The following is a 6,000-nucleotide window of genomic DNA, read 5'->3' on the forward strand; positions in this document are numbered from 1 at the left end:
GGGGAGAATAACTCTCCAGAGCCCAAACATAAAAAGACAGAAGATGATATCTCCCCATCAGATGAAGAATTCAGAACTGCTATAATAAAGAAATTCAAAGAGAAAGAAGAAAATTCAGGAAGGCAACTCAAAGTGATACAAGAGAATTCATAACGACAAACCAAGGAAATACAGCAGAACTCAGAACTAAGCAATGTGATACAGCAAAACTCAGAAAAACAAATTGAGCAAAGAAAATAAAGCCTATGATCATAAAGTTAAAAATTAAAGCTTTAAATTAAATAACAGAAATTCAAACAAGTACTTGTATAATAATAGTTGTATGTATAGACCAGAGAACAAAGAAATAAATCCTGATCTTTGAGAAGGGTGCCAAAAACACACAATGAAGGAAGGATGGTTTCTTCAACAAATGTTTGAAAACTGGAGGTCCATATGGAAAAAAAAGAAATTGGGCCCCTATATCACACCACATACAAATATCAACTCAAAATGTACTAAAGGCTTAAACATAAGTCCTGGTAGTGTAAAACTCCTAGAAGAAAACATAGAGAACATTCTGGAATTGGGCATGAAAATAATTTTCTTGACATGACACCCAATGCATAGGCACCAAAAGCAAAAACAGAAACTGGTCAACAGCACAGCAGGCAAAGAAAAGTAAATCAGTTAGGAAAAAAAGTTAAATTCAGTTGAGTATTTTCAGCAAGAGTCAATATTCCATTTTTTAGGAAAAGTATTCTGGGCCTCTATTTGACATCATCCTTTCTTTCAGATTATCTCTCTACTCTTCCTCTTCAAGAAATCAACAACCCAGCCAAATGTATCAATTTCTTATTCCCTACCTCTGTATTTAAACATCTTTTCTCCATATTTTTGTGCCAATGTAGATTTTGATATCCACTTGTTAACATCTTCCCTAATTAAAGCCTTTCATTTTCTAAAGTCTACTTGAATTACCAAATGGCTTTGCTTCATCTATACATCCATCCACAAGTGATCTCAACTTTTTGTGAATTTCCCTAATACCTTTTCTACATCATTTTCATAGCCCCTTGTATTACATCCATTTATAAGTATACCTTGTACTACATCTATTTATACGTATGTATTCTATTTCTTATTTAAGAATAACCAAAGCATATACATACCACATCTTCTTGATCCAGTCAGCAATCCAAAAAGATAAACTCATGCCATTCACAGCAACATGGATGGAGCAAGAAGGAATTATGCTCAGTGAAATAAGCCAGAAGGAAAAAGAAAAATATTGGATGGTTTCATTTAATAACAGGAATATAGAGGAACCAAATAAGACACCAGTGTGAAAAAATAATAACAGTACAAAACACAACAAAGCAACAACAGACAATTATAAACCAGAGACATCCTGCAGGGGAGGAGGAGGGAGAGGGGTGATAGGTAGGGAGGGAGGTGCACAGGGGACTGTGGTGATGGTGCACGGGTGCCTTGGGGAAGGAAATTCTATGGGGACTCAATCTGAGGGGGTGGGGGGAAGCAAATATTGTCTAAAAAATGATAAATATTAAAATAAAAAAAGTTTAAAGTTTAAAATAAAAAAGAAAAAAAGAATAGCCAAAGTAGTTAAGTTATATTATTAAAACCATGTATATACGGTCACATAAATGTAGGTTTAAATTGAGTTCTACCATTCACTTAATGTATGATCTTAGGTAAATCATCAATTCACTGTATCAAATTCAGTATTTGTGAATGAGACATGATATTTGTCTTATAGGATCACTTCAGTGATTCAATGTGATTATGTACATAATAATAAATGCTATAGCATTAGAAATAATAAATGGTGATTATATCTGTTGCAAGTGTTTTTCTTAGGCTCTAAGAGTCTACATTCAGAACAATATCTTTTATTTTTATTCCTCCTCTTTCATCTAGCACAGGATTCATACAGTTTGGCAAATGACTGAATCAATCCCCTAATCGGTGTCTTCATCACGTAACTTTGGTTGAACTCTTCTATAATATTTTGAGGCTATTCTAAATACAATCATAGCTTTGGCCCAGCAGTAATAGTCACAAACAAAGCATTTCATGATGCAAACATTTACCTCCAGGTTTTGTCTCTTTCCAACAGTAGCATGGCAAGAAGTTTCAAGTGAACTCAAAGCATTTACTACTCTGGTCAAGTTATTTGTGACAAAAAGTAAGATACCGCAAGTAAATCAGGTCCTACCAATATTCGGGGGAAACTTGTACATTTTATTTTAAATGTATACCCTTTATGCTTTAGCTATAGGTACTGAGGTGATTTTCCTTGAAGAAGAAAGGAAGATATGGAGCATCTCACACTCTCAGACACAGTTAGCAGATGGCCAGTGCACGTGCTGCAATTCCCTAGGCTGGCAGTTTACACTTTCTGACCCTGCCAGAGAGCAACCATGCAATGATTAATATTCAACCATCAAAGGTATTTCTCAGTTTCTGTTTATGAAACTCAGTAGCTGCCAAGATTTCTTTTAAAGCCTCTGATTCATTTCCATCTTTCCTGATATCTGACCACACCTGAGCTTTTAGCCTGCCTGGCACAAAATGAGTGTTACCAACTTTACAAACTTTTATCCTGGCTTTGTTACTAGGGCCCTTAGGCTGTGAAGCACTCTTTAAAGCATGGATTTGTTTGTCGCAGATGTAGGCACTTGACTTGTTTACAAAAAGGAATCTTGCCAAGGAGCACATGAGCCTGTCTCTGAATGTATGAACAGTGTCATCGTTGTCCTTGAGGGAGAACACCTGCTGTGGTACCATCACAAATTAGCTCTTCGCTCTCCCCTCCCCCTCTCTTCAGGCGGCATACTCTTTAGTTCCTTGTGTTCTGAAGTTACACAGTATTTCTTCTGTGGGAAATTATGAGAAATCAGAATACTATATGGTCTTTCTAAAATGTCTAAGGCACTTTCATTGTGGAGAATGTGTGGTCTTCTATGGCATGCTCTATGCAACAAAAAGAATGTGGTTGTAAAGATTAACTGAGGATTTTATAATTTATTTTCAATGACAGTAAAACTGTGGGACTGGTTAGATTACATTGATAATGGACTGTTGGAATGTACCATCTACATTCTTAATCTAGTGAAAAAAAGTTGATTTTATTATTTTTTTTAATTATTTTTTTAAATAAATTTTATTGTTATATTCCCCATACAATTGCAGCCCCCCCATTCTGACCCCAATCCCTCCCTTCCCACCCCCGCCCCCCTAAAAGTGTCTCTGGTTCATAGTTTTTTGTTGATTTTGATTTTCACTTTCTTATAGTTATTCATTTTCCTGGTCCCTTATTTAAGTTTTCTAGATTCCTGCTATGAGTGAGACCATCCGGTATTTTTCTTTTTCTTTTTGGCTTATTTCGCTGAGCATGATCCCTTCCAGCGCCATCCATGTTGCTGCAAATTGCATGTGTTTATCTTTTTTGAATGCTGAGTAATATTCCATGGTATATATGTACCACATCTTCTTGATCCAATCATCTATTTTTGGGCATTTGGGTTGTTTCCAAAGCTTAGCTATTGTAAACAGTGCTGCTATAAACATAGGGGTGCAGGTGTTCTTTGGAATTGATGTTTCTGTGTCCTTTGGGTAAATACCTAGGAGTGGAATTGCTGGATCATATGGAAGCTCTATGTTTAGTAGGTCCAGAAATCTCCATACAGCTTTCCACAGTGGTTGGACCAGTTTGCACTCCCACCAACAGTGCAGAAGAGTTCCTTTTTCTCCACACCCTCGCCAACATTTGTTGTTGCTAGTTTTTTTAATATGTGCCATTCTCACTGGTGTAAGATGGTATCTCATGGTAGTTTTGATTTGCATTTCCCTGATGACAAGTGAGTTGATTTTAAAGGGGTCAAGAAAGACCCCAAACCAGACCTTTGTTAAATAGTGTGATATTTTTCTCACACAGAAATTCCAAGGCCCAATGTGGAGATTATAGGCTGGCCATAGCGTAAGCAATGAAACAGCTCATGTCAGATGCACTTTACTTGGTCTACACTGCGGTGGCTTATACAATATTTTTATTTTAATTCAGTTATACAAATTTTTTTTCAGCCTCACATTTTGTGTTTTTATTGAGGTAACATTGGTTTACATCAGTTTAAAATCAGGAAATTTCACATTACAATCCACATAAATGACTTATTTTGAACAAGAAATTGTAAGACCTGGTATATTGGACCAGCATTCCTGAAAAACAGCATTTGTCTGGAACTGAATAATGACCTTTATTTTTATTTTTAAGATTTATTTATTTATTTATTTATTTATTTATTTATAGAAGAACTGGAGTATAAGCCGGAGATTGGGGGGGGGTGAGAAGAGTCACCAGATACAGAGTGGGGAGCAGAACAAGGAGATCTACCGAAATGCACTGCTATGTGGAGCAGTGGGTGAGACAGGAGAGGTCTACTGTACCATATGTGGGCTAGCTCCCTGGCAGGAATTGAACTGAGGCCATAGCAGTGATAGTGTAATAACACTGAGACTTAACCTCTATGCCACCAGGGAGGCCCCCTGGAATTGAGTAATGACCTTTAAGAGAGCATGTACTCTCTCTTCTATTGTCTTCATCTCTTCCTGTTGTCTCTTCAACTATAAAGCTTATTATCAATTGCCATTTCCAATATTAAATGTGACCTTGAAGTGTGCAAACCTTCATATGTCTTTGAGGCACCCTTTGATATATCCTGTCTCTAAATTTAAAGAATAAAATTTTAGATTTGTCTATCTAGGAATCCACATGGATTTTTGCACATAGATGGGAAAACACATGGCATCAGTATAGCCATATGTATTAGTTTTTATTGTTGTTCTAACAAAGTAGTACAAACATAATGATTTAAAATAACATACATTTACTATGTTGTAGTTCTATAGGTCAGATATCTTAAGTGAAATGTACAGGGTAAGACCAAGTTGTGGACAGGGATGCTTCCTTTTCCAACCTAGTCTTTGAGTCTTCAAGGGTCCATAGGGTGAAACCATCTCCTTGTTTTTTGCATCTTCTAAAAGGTGTTCCTTGGCTCCTGGTCTACCCCTCACATCAATCCAGTCTCTGACTTCTGCTGTCATACCTTGTACTATACTTTGATCCTCCTCCTTTTTATAAAGACATATTATTACATCAAGACCATCGGGATAATCTAAAATAACCTCCATGGAGATAATCCAAAATAACCTCCCTACATGAAGAAAGTCAATCACATCTACAAGCACCTTTTGTGATATAAGCCCATTTATTTACAGGTTCTGAGTATTAGAATGTAGACATGTTTGGCTAGCTGTCATAGAGTCAACCGCATCATGATATCACATAAGCCAAACATTCATGAAGGTAAAGTTTTTAGTAGATAATGTTTACTTCAACAATACATTACTAATGAAGAAATAGTATAAAATTAAAAAAGAGATAAGTCCACCTATATGTAGATATCTACTCCCAAATTTTAGAAGCTAATTGTGTTGAGTATTTGCTACTTAAAAATCATTCTAAATGATAAATGTATTAGAATCTTTATCTTTTTAGGTGTCTATTTAATATCTTTTTATTACTTTTTATATTTTTTACATCATTGTTCATTTTAAACAATATTTGCTTCCCCCCACCCACTCAGGTGTAGTCCCCATAGAGTTTCCTTCCCCAATGCACCCGTGCACCATCACCTCAGTCCCCTGTGCTCCTCCCTCCCTCTCTCCAATCCCCCTCCTGCCTCCTCCCCTGAAGTATGTCTCTGATTTATAAATGTCTTTTTTTGCTTTGTTGTGTTTTATACTGTTATTATTATTTTTACACTGATGTCTTATTTGGTTCCCCTGTATTCCTGCTATAAGTGAAACCATCCAATATTTTTCTTTTTCCTTCTGGCTTATTTCACTGAGCATAATTCCTTCTTGCTCCATCCACATTGCTGTGAATGGCATGAGTTTATCATTTTTGCTTGCTGAATAATTTTCCATTGTGCATAT

At 36.1% G+C, this 6,000-nt stretch overlaps 1 pseudogene across 1 annotated transcript in view; it reads right to left on the reverse strand.

The window, feature by feature from the left end:
• The window catches only part of LOC311187665 (DNA repair protein RAD51 homolog 3-like), a 141,687-nt pseudogene extending 136,494 nt beyond the window's left edge, over window positions 1–5,193 (reverse strand). Inside the window, exon 1 of the transcript in view lies at window positions 4,980–5,193. The product of the transcript in view is annotated as a DNA repair protein RAD51 homolog 3-like (transcript). The remainder of the gene's footprint in view (window positions 1–4,979) is intronic.
• Window positions 5,194–6,000: the final 807 nt, after the last annotated feature.

The sequence above is a fragment of the Talpa europaea genome, assembly GCF_964194135.1.
Source record: "Talpa europaea genome assembly, chromosome: X".
NCBI classification, from domain to species: Eukaryota; Metazoa; Chordata; class Mammalia; order Eulipotyphla; family Talpidae; genus Talpa; species Talpa europaea.